Source organism: Lonchura striata, chromosome 2 (assembly GCF_050655825.1).
Source record: "Lonchura striata isolate lonStrDom1 chromosome 2, ASM5065582v1, whole genome shotgun sequence".
NCBI lineage: Eukaryota > Metazoa > Chordata > Aves > Passeriformes > Estrildidae > Lonchura > Lonchura striata.
Genome location: NC_140704.1, coordinates 66124414 through 66144702, shown reverse-complemented (window position 1 = coordinate 66144702; position 20289 = coordinate 66124414).

Sequence of the window (20289 nt, the reverse complement as noted above, 5' to 3'; positions counted from 1 at the left end):
TTGCTCAGAGGTCCTTCTTGAAATTAATTAATATAATTGACTTTTGATGCCTAATTTTTCCACCTGCCATGTGGACTGCTCCACCTTTGAATGAGTCTCCAAAGACTCAGATCAGTAGATTTCTGAGACTTGTTTGGCTCTACCCTTTCCTGAGTGCATAAAAGCCTTGCAGAAATGAAGGTACTTAGAAAAATGCATTGTTCCAAGAATGGTGTTGAACTTTCTTTACAGCAGAGTCCTTTGGCCAAGAGCATGTAGCCCCTCTGAGACTGTTTTGTCCCCTCTGTTTTGAGCCTGGGGTTTGATGAGTGGGTTTGCTTTTTCCATTATTTACTTCCTGGGAGAAATGAGTACTGGCTAGGAAACACCACAGGTTTAAGTGTGGCCTGAGCCACACATGGGTGTGGGCTTGTTTTTCTCCTGTTCCAGGTACTTGCTTTGTTCCCAAACCCTTTGGCAATACACTTCTGTGCATGACTGCCTGGAAAATGGACAGGAAAGTAGCTATATTACAAGCCCGTGCTTCTAGCACTAAAGATCTTCTTGTCCATTTGGGCATATGCTTGTCTGGTTTTTTTTTGACCAAAGTATATTTTGTGTGTAGACGAAGTGTTGATCATCTCTCTCCAGCTGCAGTTTCAAATCTTCATTGCCTTTGTTTCTCCCAGGAGAAGGCCGCTTTGTGAGGAAACATTGCACTAAACATGCTCCAGCTCTTTCTTGCACCTGATCTCAGCTTGAACAAATCACACTGAGAGCAGATAGAGGAGAGAAACTCTAGACTAACTACAGTTATTTTAAAAAGAAAGAAACTCTCCTTATTTATAAAGGGACAATAAGAGGGACACCCTCTTCTTTTACATGGAACATATACACAGTAAAATATCGACATCTGAGGCAAAATATGGAACACACAGATCCAGAGTTTGTTATGGCAATTACTCATTGGTGACACTGGCAAGGAGATTTTGTGACCTGTTAAGGCCAAGAAAACAGGAACAGCAGCTTGAGGATAGATGATGCCCCAGCACTGAGCTAAGATTACCTTACAGACTCCACCCCTTGCCTTTAGTTGCAAGAGCGAGCCTGTTCTGAAGTGTGCATGCCACCCGCGGCATCAGCACTCCCCCAGCACACCACCAAGTGCCTGGGAAAGGTGTGGGGATGAGGCACCACAGCAAAGGAAGGGGCTATAAATGTCTCCAGGTTCCCATGAGCAACTAAAATGCTAAGATGCCTGACAGGGCTGTATGTCAATATTTGACATATATGACAAATAGCATATAGGAATGAGGGCAGCATTTCTGGGTGCTTTCACTAAGTGTCCTTGAGGCATGTCTCTATTACAAATTTTTCACCAGTCATTTCCATTTTGACTTCTTGTCACAGCCTGAGCTGGTGCCCCCGGTAACTCCACTGCAGTCTTGGTGCCTGCAGCCAGACCTCTCTGTTCTTACTGTTTTCAAGCAGGTTTACTTGGCATGTCAAAAAAAGGCACTGCAGTTTCCTCAGTTTTCTCTAAGCATTTAGCATTGTAGTTGTAAGCATTCAGCTGAAGTGGAGGAAGCCTCTGTAGGAGAGGTGTCCCCTGGGACTTTACTCTGATGGTGTAGTGTGGTGCAGAGCAAATGGCAGTCTGTGCTCTGACACAGTTTGTGGATGGTTGAAGACTTTTCTGCCATTGCTACCAGCCCTGTCTGTATGTGCGATGTCCTTTGACTAATCCTGTTCTGATTAGCTGAGTTGGAGTTACTCTGTTACCACTGGCATAACTGTTGTGAGCCTTATAATTGCTTCCCAGGGTCAATTCTCCCCAACATTTACCATCTTTTCACAGTTTCTAATGAAGTCTTCTTATTATTAAAGACAAACATATTCTACCTTTCTTAACAGGATTATGATAAAAAACTGTAGCACTGGTTTCAATTTCAACAGAAACAATCAGCTTCTTACAATGGGTCTACGATAAATCTTTTGAAAATAGGAACTGCATATATCACACAATATAGGTCAAACCATCAGCTGACAGAACAGCTCAGCTTTCTTCGAATTCTTGCAGAGAATTTTCAAGTGAAAAGCATCTTTCTGAAAAGCTAAGTTGGTTTCACGTAATCTGAAAAAATGAAAGCAGTTTCATTTTAGTTTTAGGAGGACAGAATAGTAAGGAAGGTTCAAATCTGACTGCAACAAAGTTTAGCATTGTGTTTTGAACACATTTCAATGATTAGCTATCCATATAGTTTTATAGATAGTTTTTAAAAAGACTTTTAAATCACACTTTTCTCTAGGACAATGAAAACCTTAATTGGGAAGATATCCAGGCCAAATGCAAAGAAGAGAAAGGCCTCCTTTCTCAAGGATTTTGATCCAGACACCAAGTTTTTTAACTTCGCTTCAGCCACTGGTTACCAGAACTGCCTCTTTTCCCAGAAGAATTGGAACGACAGTAAATTTTGAAAGATTGTTATTTTGTACAATGGAAAAGAGAAGTAAACCCCTTGCTTCCTTTGATGATTTAAAGAGCTTCCCTCTTTGAATTGGGCCACATGACACAGTTCAAATCTTTGTCTGTTTCTTTGCAGCTTGCTTGTTTCCCTGGCAAAGTGGAAATCAAAAGCTTCAAGACAAAGTGATCCTCTCAAAACCCACTTATCTTGACAGGAAAATGGTTTAAAGTCAGACAAAAAAAGAAATCCTCACTTCCCTTCTCTGGAGAAATTACGCCATGTTCATTAGCAGATCTGTGTTTCATTTCCATCCACTTACCCTTCTTATAAGAATAGGAAAAAGCAGGCCACCTAAGGGCACCTACCCTTTGCTGCCATTAGTATTCGCAATTTTCCACTCTTTCATTTAATAGAAATATAGGTTGTGACACTTGAATGAAAGAGCATCCTGTTTTCGTGAAGTTTGCTTGTGATTGTGTAAGATATTCCTTGCAATGAGAAGGTGGGATTTCCAACACTGGTAGAAAAGAGAGACTTTTACTGGAAACAATCATCCTTGCATCTCTGGGGAAACCATACCATGTGTTTTCAGTTTATAAGGGAGGCTTGCAAGAAAGATGAAGAGAGGCTTTTTATGAAGACCTATAGTGACAAGGAAAGCGGCAACAATTATGTACTGCAAGGGTAGAATTAGATTGGACATAAGGAAGAAATTATTTATGATAAGGGTGGTGAGGCATTGGAACAGGTTGCCTGGAGAAATGGTGGATGTCCCAGACCTGGAAGTGACATGGAAATGGATGGTCTTAAAGGTCCCTTTAAACCCCGAACATTCTGTGTTTCTTTGTGTTTCTATCTTCAGCCAAGACCTTGCTTGCTGTGTCCATGGCACCATTGCCATGTGTGCTGTACAGGACATAAATGGGTGAAAGCTCAATTGCAGTAAAGGGGCTGGTTCTTGGACCTTGCAAATGGCTCTGTGATGTGAGAAATGCTGGGAAATCAGCAAGCGGGGCCAGCACTGCCCACCTCCAAAGCTTCAGCCAGGAGGGCAGGGACCCTGTGGCAGGCTGCAGTGGGACATCTTCCAAGAAGAGACCAGTTCACAGGGTCCGTGGAGCTGGAGCTCTGTCTCCTCATCCTTCTCCTGAGGAACACTTACAGCAGGTGAGCTGCTGCCTTGAGATAGCAAACCTGCCAGGCACTTCCTTGTATCAAAGTACACTGTAGCAACAGGAGGCACTGATTATTGTGTGCAATAGAAACTGCTCTGACAAAACCTTTTTTTTTTCCCAGTTTTCATTTCTTTGGTCTTATCAGCAAGGGCATGGTTTTCCCAAAGGTTATTTGACAGCCCAGAGTCATGGAGCAAACACATTGGCCCACAGTATGGGAAATACAGCTAAGCAATGAAGGAATTACAAAGTGCTGCATCCTCTCTGCAATGTAACATTAACACCTGAGTTAGTCCCAGAGCACCACAAACTGTAAAGTGGTATGAAGGACAAAAAAATTAGAGAGTTAAGCCCTAGAACTGGGCACATGGAAGAAATATACATTCATGAAGGGCCACTCATGAGAGACTGTTCCAAAAAAAGATCCCTGTAGCTGCTGGAACTGCAAGGCCCCTGCTGCAGTGCTCATTTGAACAGATAACCTGTGCTCAGTGGTGCTAACTGCATGACAAGCTCCCCTGGCTTTGAGAATGTCTTTAAGCACATGCTCTGTGTCTGCAGCATCAGGCCTCGATGTGTGTCCTTTCATGGGATGCCAGTACATGACAAAGTGCAGGTGACAGAAGGATTTCAAACATCTCTTGAGGTATTGCATTCTGGAGAATTCTGAGAAAGGAAATTCATGTTTCTGAGCTCACAGGTGCATATGGTCACCCTGCTGAGGCCACTTACCTCTTGTGGAGTGTGCCTCTGTCATATAAAATCCAAAGCTCAGGAGCAGATGACATTTCCCCTTTTTCAGGTTTGATCTTAGTCTAATGGAAATATTGAGGAATATTTCCTTCAATAAATATTTTTTTCTTCTCTCCGTTCAGATCTGTCAGAGGTGTGGTTCTCTCTCCACTAAGGTTTAGTGATGTTTTTTGCATGTCTGAGGATGTTAGAAATGCTGTTCTGAATCTTAAAAGTGGCTGTTGGCATTTCTTAGAAAGTTTCTTCCTGGTCAGGGAGACCAAGTGTAGGAAAATAGAAACTTGGAGGTGCAAATCGATCCAGGGCTAGTCTCCAGTTCCTAGTATGGAGAGGTACTTCATTATAATAACGACTTTCAGTGATGCAATAAACTTCATGTCACAGACCCTGTGGCATAAAACAAATAAAACCACCTCTGCCTTTGTAGATCTAGCAATTATTTTTTAAGTTCCTACTTGGGAGGGGCCAGCAACAGGTTTATAGAGGAAAAACTGGTTGCAAAAAAAAAAAAATAAATAAATGGAAAAAAAAAAAAGAAAAAAAACCAGGAAGAACAATCTAGAAAGAAGAAAATGAGAGGGTGGTAGGAAGTTAAGATATGAATGTTTTCTGAAAGCACTAGTTCACCAGGTTCTGGAGAGGTAATCTGAATGCAAGGAGAAGAGTGCAGATGGTTCATTGCAGTCAATCAATACCACAACTCAGTATCAAGTTCCCAAAAGAAGTGACATCAGAGGAAAAAAGATAAATAGATTTTCCCTGAGTAGTGATAAAATCTTGGTCTGTTCTGGCCTGGAGAGGCTGCTTAGCTATTCAAGACTAAAAAGCTGTGATGCTGTGGATGACCACAACAAGCAATTACTGAAATCTGCTTTTGTTTAATAACTAAGAATCGAGGCTGAGACTTTCACCAAAAAAGTGCCTAAAACAAGTCACTGGTAAACTGAGCACCTCTTGCATGGTTTCTGGAGGTACTCCAATTAAACTGTTCCACAGGATCCTTTTTGCTGTGGGCTGCATTTCTCCTCCCAGAACTTTTGCCCACAGCTTTCTCTCCCTGAGGGTTTCCAGGCTTGCATTTACTGTTCAAACGAATCAGCTTGTTTTGATAAAATAAGGAACAGGAAAATGGGAATGCTGACGCTCTTAACTTCAGTGATAGGCGTCGTACTACATTGTTATCGCGGCGGAAAAGAGCCGGAGCTGGCCGCGCTTTCCCCTCCAGGCTTTTACAGCCCGAGCGCCTCTAGGTGGTGCCTGGATCTGCCGCGGGAGCCGGGAGCAGCAGTCCCGGGCTGGGCTTTGCTGGAGATGCCCCCAGTCCCTCCCCGTCACACATCAGGGCCCTCCCGGCTCCTCTCTCTGAGAGAGGGAGACAGCTAGAACTGGAAAGAGCCCTGCACAGCAATAGGCACGTCTGCAGTTCATCTAGACCTCATAGACAGGCTTCATCCAACCCTGACTGAGACACGTTCTCTCAAAGCTGTATCCCATAGAAAACCACGAGTTCTGCTTTGAGGATGCTGAAAAGCCCTGTCTTCTAGAGAATTTGTGTCTATTAGGAAATGCAACCAAGTTTATACCCTTCAGACTGAAGTGTTAGAAGAGAAAAATTAAGTGGGCAGGCTCATGGGTCATCAGCAGGAACAGGTACCTATTTCTTTTCTGCTCTGCAGCCTATTTTGCTTGCCTGAGCAGTGTGAAAAGTGTGCTGTGTTTGGCAGGAACAACTGTAAGAGACACCTGTGGAGCAGAAGATGCCATGGAGGGTATAGAGCTGTCTCCTATCCTTGACTGTAAGGACATTATTAAGAGCAATACTGTGTGAGAGCAGTATTAAGGATTTAAATTGAAAATCTCCACTGAAATTGTTAGGTGTGGAGCAAGCGGTTCTTTGGTGTTTCTCTTTATATCTTTGAGGTGAGGCACATTCACCAGGGAGGTTCACAGCCTTGGGGTGGTCACACAACTCTTCAAACTGCACCATGCAGCTAGGAAGCAGAGCAAATTATTAATTGAGAAGACAGGAGCTGCCTTAGAAGGCTCGCTATTTTCTTCCCTGATACACCATCCTTTTGAATGGAGTGACAGTGCCTGTATTTAGTATAGGGATAAAGAATTCACCCTTGGGCTTCCTACTTGTCCCTACAAGTTTCCATTTGCTTGCATGTAGGGTGTGAGCAAACCTGGGACAAAGGATGAGGTGGTGTCACAGATGGATGGACATCTGAGAAGGGTCATCTCACATGTTCAGCCAGAAGCAGGACATGCCCAGCTGGAGGAAGGGGTACATCTTTGACATGCACTGCTCTCCTGAGCAGTCTGAGGGATTAACCCCTGGATTTGTTTTTCAGATGATCCCATACTAACAGCTTTGGGTGGATTTGGTCTGGCTTCTCCACACTGAGTCCTTTGACCTTTTAATCCTTCTGAAATAACCTATTCCTTCCTCACCTCTGTCAACTCCCAATCCCACCAGATTTCCTTTTGTTATTTTTCTCCTTGGACATGTTTTAGGAGCTTGTCGCAGCTTTCCTAGTGGGCTGGGTAATTAACTGGTGGCAGGTCTGACTCCTTCCTCCCACTGGACTGTACCTATAGCTGTGCTTATTTAAGAGTGCTGCTGGACAAGGGTGTTAGATTTCCAGGTTTTTCTGGGCTAAACCAAAAGTCTGGCTTTTATGATAAATAAACAGGCATATCTCTGACTTCTTTTCCCTTATTTTAACGTCTTCATCCCTCAATCCAACTGGCAGGCCAAAGGGTTATGCAGTTCTAAAAGAGAAAGAAAATAAGCTTGTGGAAAAGAAAATTACAGCTGGTAAGTGAGGCCAGATATAGCCATGATGTGGATGGGAAAGGGAGGAAAAGAAGAAAGCTGGAGAGAGCTCTGGAAGGAGAAGGCTGCAGAGCTGGTCACATAGCTGAGGTGAAATATTTTAAGGACCTGGAATGTGGGGGAGGTGCAGAACTTCCTAAAGCCACTGCACACATGGTCACTAAAAGCTGTGTAAGAATGTCTTTTACAGGCCCAGATTCAGCTCACGTTGTTGTGAGGCTCTGAAAGAAGCAACCCAGCTAATGGCACCTCCATAGGGAGGTCCAGTCAGCTTTAGCCAGAGGATGGATGCATGCTGTGTTTTTTCCCTAAGGTGTATAAGACACTCTGTCTCCAGCCATGTCCTGCTGTCTCCTTGGCTTCCTCTGCCATCAGTGGCTGAAATAAGAGGATCACAAGCGGCTCTTTAAAAGCATTTCACACTGGTGCAGGAGAGGAATAATTAGTCCATAGTTATTCTTCTGGGCTTAGGTCTTTAGGCAGACAGGCAGACAGGTCAATACACTTCCTTCTGCTGTTCTTCTTCAAACTCGTGTGTAGAGGAAATGCAGGGACTGCTGAGAAAATTGTGCCCTGCAAGGCTTGTAGGTATCTGAGATCCGTGGGAACTAACATTGCCTTTAAAATTAGATATATGCTCAAGATTTTCCCTCAAGAAAGATAGGTTAAGTATGTTGGAATTGGAAAAGTCCTTTTCCTTCATCATTCACGATAACCTTGTACAAAACTGAGGGAGTTCATGGTAGGGTGAGTACTAGGTGGCAAAATATGCAGGTGTTTCCTTGGCTCTGGACAAGAAAAGGCAACATTTTGGGGACTCTCAGCTTTCTCCCCTTCTCTTCCAGGGAGAGTTAGTTGGAGAGGGAATGCACATAAAGGAAGTTGGAAAGCTGAGGACAGCAGCTACTGTCAGTGTCTGATGCTGCAAAAGCTGAATGCAGAGGAGGAATTCAGCAATGCCTGATCCGACCCAATACAGGGACATTCACTCAAGGGATCAGAGAGGAGCAGAGTTATCTCAGTAACTCATCCCATACCTCTGCAGAATGGCAGCACTACCAGACTTGAAAATATGTGGATTTTCCCCACACAGCCCAGCAAGTTTGTTCACTTTCCTTCTACAAATAAAACTCTGCCAGGGTCACAGTTTCTGAACAGTTTACACTCACTTTCCTTGTGAGCAAAGGAAGTAACTAGTTCTCACACTCCTTTGCAAACCTGTGAAGGATGATGGAATAGATCTATAGGCATTATACTGCAGAGACCTGCTGTAAGACCAATGTTTTGGGCTTAATTGTGTGTGATACGTAGGGAAATATATTCCATTTGAACATACAAGACAAAGGAAGCAGCCTTTTCTCACCTGTCATGATGTCCAGTTTACATGGATGACATGTTTAACTGAAAAACAAAACAAAGGACAACGTGAAAAAATCTTCACAAAACTGTCCTAAGACAGGATGCTTTTTACTTTTTCCAGGCAGTAGCATAAATAGTCTGATTCTTAAGGGGCATCTGTGTATGCAATTACACAGAAACTTCTACAGTCTCTGCACCAAATACTGTTAAAGTAAGCATGGTAAATATAACCCTGAGCACTGTTTGTATTTAAAAAAACCAACAAATCCAAACCACTGAAATCTTGGCAAGTCTTTGTCAAAACCCAAGAACAGCTGAGATGCCACAAGGGTTTTCAGTGGGATTACGGAGAGCTTTTGTCAACCAGTGGCTGAAAAAACAAAAAAAATATTCATTCTCCTAGTAGTTTTCTCACCTTGCTCACCCTCATCCAGGGCCCAGGTGCTACACTGCATCCCCTTCAAATCCTTGGGCTTCCATTCAAATCCCTTGTGCATTCTGCATGCCTTGTTATGACCACAATCCCTTTCCACATGCATGGACACCTGTGCTGTGTCAAACCAAAAGCCACCAGTATCAGTCCAAGGCAGATTCCTAGGAAGGCGTAGGAGAATCGAGAAGGAAATAGCGTGAGACACCCCCATGAGTCCTGGGAGACTTCCTGAGGGAGAGGTGGTGCTTTTGAAAGTAGTAGCTCTCCTAGGTAGCTGAGTTACCTAGTTTTCAGAAAACAGAGGAGCTTTATTGTTCACAGAATGGCACAGCCAGTTGCTGTGGCTCATTTGTATTTGGTGTGAAGAAAATACATCCTTTAGTTAATTTTAATTCTGCTTTATGACCCTTAATTCCTATAATGAAGGATCCTTACATCCCTCCCTCCCTCCCAAATACGCAAGGTTTTACAGATTCCTGTCATCACCCTGCACTCCTTCCTGCCCTTCAGGGTTTCCCATTTTTCCTGTGCCGGTGTAAGTCAGAAGTAGCACAGTGAAGTCTGCAGAGGCTGTGTAGGAGACACAGAAGAGAATATGTGTGTGTGGTTTCCTAATGCGAACTCTGGTGTACCTCTGCAATTTGGCCCTGTCTAACACAAGAGATTTCCTTATCTTACATCTAAAGCTATTTGGTGCCATAAGTTACAGAGCAATAAACAAGTGATCTTTTCTGTCCTGTCCAGAGGAAAAAAAAACAGGGACTTGAATGCTAAATTCAGTTTTCAGCTTCATCAAGATATTGTTTCTGGTTTGAATTGTTTTGGTTTTAGAAACATTTAGAAACATTTAGAAACATTCAAATTTATATCCTATAAGTCCATGCTCACCTAGAAATTCAGTGAATTCAGGGAAAACAACTGGTCTCTGAACAGCTGTTAGTTTGGTTTTGAGTGCTCCAGAGGATCTTATTAAAATAATAAATTTCCATAGGAACTGCTACTGCAGCATTTTTTATTTTTTTTTCCCCAAGAGGAAAGTTATGCAAGGCCCTGGATGATATCAGCACATCTGGACAGCTCAGAGACTCTGGGGGGTTGGTGGAAAGAGGAGATAGATGATAAACAGCAAAGAAACTCATGGTTTTCTCAGCTTGGGGCAAGTGGTGGGATCTTGGAGAAAGAACTATAAACTCTGCCAGCAGCAGGAGGGCCCTGCCTGGCTCTTTGCTCTCCAAAAGGGTGCTGGGTTTGGCAGCCATCACAGACAGCAAACAGCTGCTGATTGCGGCAGTGGGAAGTGCAAGGCCAAGCAATTCGTTCACGATTCCAGCACTAAACACTCACTCCATAGCTACGGTTTGTATTTTTGCTCTCAGGGATCTCTGCAGGGAAGGTTTGTTCTCCCTCTTGCCTAAGTAAGAAGTATTGCACAACAGGCAGGTGCTGGATGCCTTACAGCAACTTCAGCTTAGTCCTGCTGATAGGAAAACCATGGGATGTGCATGCAGGTGGAGGGGAGCCTGCAGCAGCTCTTGCACCTCACAGCTACCACTGTGCAATTACAGCCTTTCAGTGCCTTCAGATGCAAGCCAGGGCAGCAGCTACTTGCATTTTAGTTTATACACTCATAACCACAACTCCTATATCAGGTTCACAAGCCTTCAGGACATGACTGATGGTGCAGAGCAGGGCCCTCTGGCCTGCTGGTAAAAAATAGATCTGCTCATTCAAGAGAAAATGTTGCATAGTTTCTTTAAAAAAATTGCTTTCATTTAAGTTTCTGCACACATCTTCACAATATAACTGTTTTTCAATAGAGACACCTCTTAAAAATATAATTAGAGGTCAAATATTAATGGACAATCCATGTCTTCAAATAGAATTAAAAGCACTGATACAAAACTGCCTCTGTCCAGAAAGTTCCTGTGCTTGGCTAAACTTTCAAGGGCTGGTCATTACTCTCAGAAGTAGAGTTGCTTAAATCACATTGATTCATAATCCTCAACAAGAGAAAAATCAATGCTGGAGTGCTTTGCTTGTGTAACAGCACGTTTTAGTGAGACTGGAGTGTCTCTTCAGTGAGATAATATCAGGCAGTTAAAATATGTAGAGAGAGCCTCCCAAATTATTATGAATCGACTTTTATCCTTTTGATATTCTTGATTACAAAGGAGTTCCTGTATAACACATAGTCTTTTTCTCTGGCAGTTCACCTCTTTCTTGTTCCTTGGTGCTCTCCCAGAGCAGGCTGGTGGTGAGAATTACAGCAGGAACAGGCTGTTGATGAGCTCTGCATAAACTGAGACACATAAACTCAACATTAAAGTATCCACAGATCGAGTGAAGAAGAGAGCAGATGGAAATGACAAATAGCCCTTGCAATTACAAAAATAAGAACTTGTTATGAGTCTTTATCTGTAGCTTCAGGTGGCCTGGCCAGAGTGAATGGGAGCTGGTTTTCCAGACAGCTTTCCAGGGATAAAGTGATTTGACAGGATTTGGTAAAATAAACAATTTCATTTACTACCTTGCAAGACATGAAGAGTTTAGGACTGAGTGATGATAAATCATGGCTTCTCTTCAATGGGTTAACCACATCACTTGCGCTGTGGCAGTATGTGTTAGGTCTCCTCAGTCTGGACTGTCTCTGGAAAAAAGAACAAGTTTTGGGGGTTTTTGCCTTTCCTCAGCAGGATAACCTGTACCTACCTGTAGGCTGAGCCCACGCTCTATAGCTGTGTCTACACGAGGTGATTTTTCCAGTGTAGTGGCATCATTCACCAGCCACGTCTCCTTGCAAACTCTATCCTTCATAAATCCATCAGGAAAAGGACATAAATAGTCCTGACCTCCTGTTCTGTTTTTCATAGGCCACTGTAACTCTACTCTGCCTCAGCCCAATGAACTAACCAGGGCTTAGGAGGCTTAGTCTGCTCAATTTTTTTTGGACAAATTGAGTACATGCTGAAAATTAGTACCTGATGTATGCATGGCTTGCTTGTGCACTATTTGACTATGTCTTAGTTTGCTTATTTATAGATGATTAAATACAAAAATAGATTAAGGCATTTGTATGCCAGAAAATATGTTTTGGATGGGGCTGATAAGCATCTTTGCATATGTTTTTTAATAGCAGTAAATATGTAGAGATATGCAAAAATCAAGGGTTCTAGTGGAAAATGTTACAACAACAGATGCTGAACACTGCTAAAGCAGGGTTTATGCTTAAAATTATAATTAAAATTATTTAAAGCAAAGCTCCTAATATTCTGATGATACCATTATTCTTCTCTGAGACTTCTAGATGTTTTAGTGTCACTTGAACTGCAAATGTATCTGTTTATTTGATAAATATTTTGTTGCATTTTCTTCTCTCCTCCCAGACATGCCTTTTTACATCCAGCCATATCCTCCCTCTCCTTGACCTGGGCTATCATCCTGTAGCTTTGCATTTGCTGCACAGAAACTTCCCTTGCCCTGAGCTCTCAGTGTGGCTGAGAATCCTACCGAAGGCTCTGCTTCTCCTCAGGAGCTGAACTGCCACTGAGACATGCATCCATCAGTGTGCTGTCATAAGCAATGGTGTTAGATAAAGTGTCCAGCTGGAAGGGGAGGAATGCTGCTTTTCCCATCAGAAAATGCCTACCCACTCCAGGGGCTAAATTGTGTCTCAGTCCCGTTTGTGCTGATGTTTTCTATCATAGCAGTGCTCTCACAGGATGCAGGTGGAGGAAGCATTTTGAGGCTTGGGGCTGTCCTGCACTCACAGGCAATGCTTGGAAAAGGCCCCAAACCTTGGAAATTATACACATACTTCTCAAAATGTGATGTTTGATCTAGGATCAGTTCTTTGCACAGGAAGCAATGTTCTTCTCTGCAGTTATCCCTAAGTGAAAGTTGTTACTCATGCAAACCTGTCCTTTCCTCAGCCAATTTAATGCAGCAGAAGTGATGACAACTTATGCAAGCAGTATTCCTGGGACAGGGAATTTTAGCTGAGTAAGAAATAGAGATGCATCATTTTGGGGCTCTGACCTTTGGAAACTGCTCATGTACTCCATTTTTAATGAGCAGGCTAGGGAGGTTTTCCCCACCTCTACCTTAATATAAAGAAAATGTTTAAAATAGCCTTTTTGTTCTCAGCGATCCATAAAGAAGCATATTTTCAAATTTGTGCCTGTGTTAGATTATTTATATCATTACAATTGGTCTCCCCATGGAATTTGTTAACATGTTGTTGGCTATTTTCATCCTCCACATGAAAATTAATCTACTGGGTATCCCAGTGCTCAGATATTATGAGGTTTTTTGATGAAAGACTTAAATTGCATCTGAGAAATACGAATTAGAGGGTCTAATGTCCCCCCAGAGGTTTAATTTAATACACAAAAGGAGCTGATCACTCCCTACTGAGGTCATTACACAGGAATATTTTTTCTAGCAAACAGAGTAATTGGGACCAGTGGAGATTGTTTCCCCTGCCCCTCTCAAGAAAAAAGGATGGGTCAATTCTGGCTGCCTCCAAAGGTTCATAAGTTTTGTGAGCGATCATGCCTGAGATGAATTTTGTTGTTGTTTCTCTAAGACAGAAAGAACTCATGAGAGCCCCTGTTCACACACAGGTATTGCTTGGCCTGGTGGCCTCTCCTTTCACCATTACAACATGGCACTGCAGGAAACCACTGAGATCCAGGTCCCCAGAAACCTGGGTACTCAAACCCGAGTGCCAACACCAGCTTCTTTCACTGTGAAACCCTTTGGAATGCAAAAAGCCCTCACAACATGTAGTGAGACAGTGAGAAAAATGGTGATCTCCCCAGAGGCTGCCCATATCCTGGATGCCTGAAGGAGTTCATGGCCAGTGTAGCTGGCTGCCACTGGACAGCATCATGGAGCCGATCCCACCCCATCTGCTGTCCCTTTGTGACTGCTCTGTGGATATCTGAACTTAAGGGCTGGGCAGTGTAAGGCAGATCCAGTAAAGTCCCCACATACCCATTTAATTCCAGGATAAACAAACATGTGCTGAGGTCACCCCCAAGTTATGGCAGCGTGGGAGCCAGAGGGATGTCAGCAGGTCAGGCTGCAGGGTCAGGGAAGATGATCCCACTGCAGTCCCTGGTACAGTACCATTAACCTCAGCAGCTTCTGGGCAGTTAAATTTTAAACCCTTGCATAAGTGGTTTGTTGAACTGGTGCCAGAAAGATCAGTGTCTTGCAGGACTGAGCCCATTAATTCTCGCTCTCTGAGAAGTAGCGGGGGGAACAGATGAGCCAGAAAACTGAACAGCTTTGGGTTGTTCGATCCAAGCAGAAGGACAAATTCCAGTCAAGGGAACCTCACAGGCCTTGTAAAAAAAGACAAAGGCACTTCAGGGTTTTCATGTCACAACCATGCTTGGGGCTGTGGCAGCAATAACTTTGCATTGATGCAGGATATTTTTTGCGCAGCAAAATAAGCCAAGACATTATTCATCATGCTGATTTGTAGGCACAAATTAAGTGTATCACTGGTGTGAAATTCAGCCTCTTATTACTAACTTGAGAAAAACTTCCCTAATGCTAATTTTTTTTTCCTAATCTCTTACTGAAGAACAAAGCACTCAGGAGAACAGGCAGCCAGGAGGCACACTCCCTGAGTGCCACTAAACTTCTTTAATGGATACAGATTATAACAAATATACTAAAAACAATAATATAATTATGACTCAAACAGATGTAATATACTTCCAAAACAAGGCTCTCAACCACACGGGTTTCTCCCAGTGGGAAGAGGCTGTGAGAACTAACAGGTGACACTTTTTAGTCACGTCACTTAACTGCATGCCTGGAAAGCACTCAGAGCTGCTGGTGGTGGGGATGATGCTGTAAGACCCTCTGCAGAACATAAACACTGCGCTTCAGTAAAGGCTTTCACGGTGGTGTAGATGGAGCCATTATTTTTCCCTGGGGTTTTAGGCACTGGATTCTTTCAGGAGCCATTTAATTATTTCGTTTTATTTCTGCTCAATCTATATAGGAAAGCTTAGTAAAAGGACTGTTCATTTTGACAAGATTCCTCAGGGAAACCTCAAGACATAATAGCAGTAATTTCGTCTACGTATAACTCACCAAGAAAAATAGCAGTGGAAATAAAGGCCTAATAACAGAAAGGGGAAGATTATCTTTTAAAAGCAATTGCTTAATACCAATACACAGCAAATATATTTAATGTCATAAACATTGGTTTACTTGGGAAAGACATGAGGAAATGTCAGGAGCAAAGAGACTCTTACAGCTAAAATGAAATTAAAATTTGCAAATGTAAGAGGAGAGGGGAGGGAGGGGCAAAGAGAATCCCACTGGTTGCAGTCCCATGGTCCTGATGAAGACTTGATAGCTGTATCCCAACTGTGTGCTTCCTGCTGGTTGGACTGCCAAAGCACCTGCTAACTTGGTGGCCTTACTGGTTTTCTTTCTCCTTAGAGGGAGACAGCTGAGGCAGAGACCTACAGATAAATACACACATCTATCCCTGGTGTGTAAACTTGCTTGCAAAGAGGAGACAAGTCATGATGTTCTGTTCCCTGAACTTGTGAGTGCTTTATTTCCTCTGCTCTGAAACATCCAGTATTGCTAATCCCCAGTCTCTTGACCCATGCATCCTCTGGCTACACTCCTGACTGATGACACCTTCTTACTTCCAAGCACAAGGACACAGGCATTTCAGGGCTCTGCCTGCCACTGGCAGTCCCTTCCTTGCAGGACTGTCCCCATGCCCCAGCTGAGAGCTTGGTGTTGCTGCCTGGGGAGCTTGACTGGGGCTCCTGCCAAGCCTGGGACATGCCACGTTCCAGAAGGAAGAGGAAACCCTATCCAGCAGTTATCAGTATCTTTTCTGATTGTAGATCTTTCCTCATGCCTCCACAGCCAAGGTACAATCTATGCTCTTAAACTGATTAAGAGACCACAGTGCCCAGGCCTGCAAAACAGCACAGTATTTTCTCACCTATACTTGTTCTGAACCTTCTGGGCCCTGAAACTTCAAACACACACTCAACTCTGCAGAATTTTAGTTTAGTAGCAGTGAGTTGCCCTTTGGTCTTCATATACACCTGACTTTGTGGTTTGTGATTGATGTGGCAACCATTCCCCCATTCGATTACACTGCTTGCAGTGGGTCAAGCACATAAATCATGGCAGGTTTCAGGCTTGGACTTTAGGATAGAAACTCTCCCCTGGAAAATGTGTTGAAAATACTCAGTTGGATCCAGCTCTAAACTGAGGATATTGGTGACACTGAGTGCCTGGAGGGCGGGCCTGGCTCAGTGTCCAGCACATATACCTGCAGGTAGATTTGTCCTTCTCTCACACCAGGCAACCAGCCAGACACCGGGATCTTAAAAGCAAACTCCCTTCCCATAAATTCATATGTCTATAAATTTTATGGCCATGGGGAACATTAGGACTGTCTGCTCTATCTTTTGTTTAATTGGAGCCAAAGAGGCTCATTCAATAAATTCTGTGTCATCTCAGAAATGGTGATTGGGCCATGGAGAAAGTTATCCAAATATTGACATAAGACTGAAAGGAATGGGGAACATACTATATTAAACTCTTCTCATATTGACTATATATCCTCATTTGCCTTCTATCTTTGTAACAACTCACATGTCTCACTTAAGCTTCTAGTTTTAGATCTTTCCTGCTTATTTATTCTTTGCCAGATTGAAAAATCTAAAAAAAAAAAAAAAAAAAAAGGCAAAAAATAAAGCCCTTGTTTGTGATGTAATAGCCTTAAAGAGAGCCTATTGAAGAAGAGACAGCAGTCATTTAGACTGTATGGCAATTTTTGTGATGGTTGTTCTTACAGATGACCCTGGCACAACAGACAGACACGTAGACATTTACCTCAGCTGAGACTCTTGATGCTTGGCCAGCAAGGCCATGTTTTTGCCATAATAATAGTGCCTTTGCAGAATTAAATTACAGAATTGGAGTGACTTAGAGAAAATGCTGATCCTAGAGTTATAATGTATTGACTGGACTACCAGAGCTGTGTTTGGGCATTTCAGGCATTAGATCTTCCATATTTGATATTAATTCTCTTCATAGGGTTGTTCTCTCTATTTTTTTACAAGGCAGAACTCTTGGGAAAAGAAAAAATGAAAGCAATTATGAGAGAAACATATATTATACAGAAAGAAAAGCCTGAGGCATGATTGCTTTTACAGCAGGCAGCTGCAGGATCCCATACATAACCAATAGCAATACAAAGCTGCTTTCCTTGTGGTGCAGCAGATGTGGTCAGTAAACACTTCGAGGAAGACTCAGGAATTTGACTCAGGAATCAAACAGATCTGGGGGGGTATTGTTTTACAGTTGTTGTGGCCATATTCCTCAGGCTCACACTGGGTCAAGGATGCACAAATTTCTGCTGAACAGAAGAGAGAAAAGCAAGTGGAAAGACAGATACCAGAGCTTGTCTTCCTTGCCTTATACAAACACTGTCTGAGAAAGAGCCACTTCAAAAGTATAGGAAAAATGGTGGGAAATGGGAGCAAGGAGGTAGGAAATAGTACTCTCTTAGCTGGAGAGAGTCCTTGACAAAGAAAATTCAAATCAGGTTATTTCCACATCCCAAAGCAGCTGCAATCCTGGGCCTGCCCATCTTCCCCCATGCACAGACAGCTTAGCTCTCTGTGAACCCAAACTGAACTGGATTGCTTCACTTCCAGTGCTCAAATCACTGCCACAAGAATTAGAGTTCTGACTTGATGTTTACCACAAATAGATATTAAATGTGAGACTGAGTGTAAAGCAAGCAGCTAGAGTCAATCTGAACATAATGCTTGCTATACATTGTGGCAGAAAAATATGCTCATGTGAGCCTCTGTCCTGCTTCCTCTGTGTGACCACTGTGCTAATGAAAAATTCATCCATCCAGAGCCAGCAGCTTTCTTGCTGCCCTCTCACCCTTCCATCATCTGCCTCTCTGCTTAAGAGCTCCTCTATAACCCACACAAATTTCTGGCTGCTAAGCCCAGTTTATATCCCATTTCCACTCTCTGAGTGTTTTCACATTGACGGGCATCTGCTTCAGGCTTCTTGCCTTACCCAGGCCCTCAACCCATCAACTTTGGGTCAATTCCTCACCTAGTTATTCACATCTTGTATGAGACCAGGTAATAATGATTCCTTGTTCTTCGTCCCTTATTCTTTATCCTCCCCCTCCCCTTACATCTTTCCTGACATAGCTGACTCCATATGGTGCTTCTCAAACTGGAAATATGGTCTCTTCAGTGATTATCCCTGAGATGACTGGAGAAGAGGAGGCTCTACAGACTCCTTTTGGCTTGCATAGAACAATAGGACAACTTTCTCCCTTTCCTCCTGCCGATTATTAAAATAGAGCTATTAGTTTTCTGTATTGTTATTCTGCCTGACTTAATGAGCCATTCTCCTCAAACACTTCACATTAACTTGTTTATGTATTTGCTTGCCTGGCTGGGTTCTTTAATAGCATGCCTTTGGTTCAGGTGCTCCCAGCAGAGGCTGCTCTGCCAGGCTGCAGGAAGCTCTCCATTCACGGCAGCTGTGTCTCTAAATTATGCTCTGTGACTGACTGCTCTTGGGGCAATTGCTCAACAGTAATAAGAAGGAATTTGATAAATTTGATTTTTTCTACAGGACTCATACACACTGTGCCTTGGAGAGATCAATCAGTCTAATTCTTAGCAGGTTCTTTTCTGCAGTGTTAGCTGAAGGTCTTAGCAGAAGGATTATTTAAGAATAAAGTCTAGATTAAGATATTCTGCTAACCTAGATTGTGCCTAGGAAGGTTGTTGCAGAGAATACCAGTAGGTTTGGGGGATAACCCTAGAAGTAAATCCATTTCAATTTTAAGCAGATTTAGCAAGACAATGCCATCCTTGCCAGAAAAAGAGATGTCTGATCTGGCTGGTTGATTCTGGTGAAGCTTCTTTCCAATGTCAGGCTCATTTCTTTGAAAGCTGTTAGAAGATCTACACCTGCATGGCTTTTCCTATCTCTTTTGCCCTTGTGCTGGGTAAACTTGAGTTTTGACTGCTGTAGCAGCCACAAGAAGGCAGGCAGTGAGGGTAAGCCTATCTACCATACCTGCATTGTTGAAATCTTCCTGTGAAATTGGATTAGCACTTAAATGTTGTGTGACAGAGCTTTATGTTCTAGGTTTTGTAAATGCTCTCAAGGAAAAAGGAAAAAAAATCACTCCTCAAACTCATTTGGGGACAATTATAGTATTGCCAGATTAATTACAGTGTTTCTACAATGCTCTCCTCTGATTCTACTATTAGAACACAGCAGAAATCAGAGTCTGTTTTGACCTTTATTCAGAGCCTCCTGTTAAAGTGACTTTCATAACAGAACTCAATTTGTCACATTTTATTTGTACTTTAATTTTATTATTAACAGATTAATGAAGCTGGTAATGGGCTTCCCAATGCTCTCTTTGGAAATGTGAACTGTGTCCCTTCCTTACATCAATCTGCTGTCAGCAGATGAAGTGCCTTTGCAAAAGGCTATTAACTGTTACCAGAAGCAATTAGTCAAAATAGCAAGTCAGCTTCAAAAGGAGAGACTCCAGATTCCCTCAGTGTGTAAGGAAAAGCGCATTAGTAGGATTTAATCTCTCCAGCAGCCACAAGCTTTAGGCCCTGCAGTAGGTGTCTGGGTTAATGACACATAGAAATGTGAATGTATCAGACTTTAATTTGCTCGAAGGAGCAATGGCAGGTTAAAAAAAAATAGAAAAAAATCACTTTCCGGTGTCATTAACAGCAATCCCCACAGTGCCAGAAATGCCCACGCTCTGTTGTAAGATACTGCCTTGGACAGCATTAAAAATCCATGAGCAAAATCTTGGCCTTCCCAAAAGTCGTAGGAGACTGCTTGTGTCAATGCTGAGGCCAGGCTTTGTCTTCTTTATCTTAATTTTCTGGCCCAAACAAATATTTGAAAAGTATTTCACATCACCTTCCCAAGCATCAAACTCCAACCCCTTCTCAGACAGCTCTCTTTTTTATGCTGTGCCAGAAAGTCACAAGATAATTGCTAGTGAGACCCACATAACCTCCAGCTCCACTTCTCCCCTGGGAAGTGAATGGTTTGGCATCATCATCATTCCGACAGCTTTATTGTCTAGTCGGTGTTCCACAAGAGGGGCAACCCTGCACATGGCAGAGGGGGTTGGAATGAAATGGCTTTTAAAGACCCTTCCAATCCAAGGCATTGCTTAATTTGATGGGCCTGACAAAACTGCAT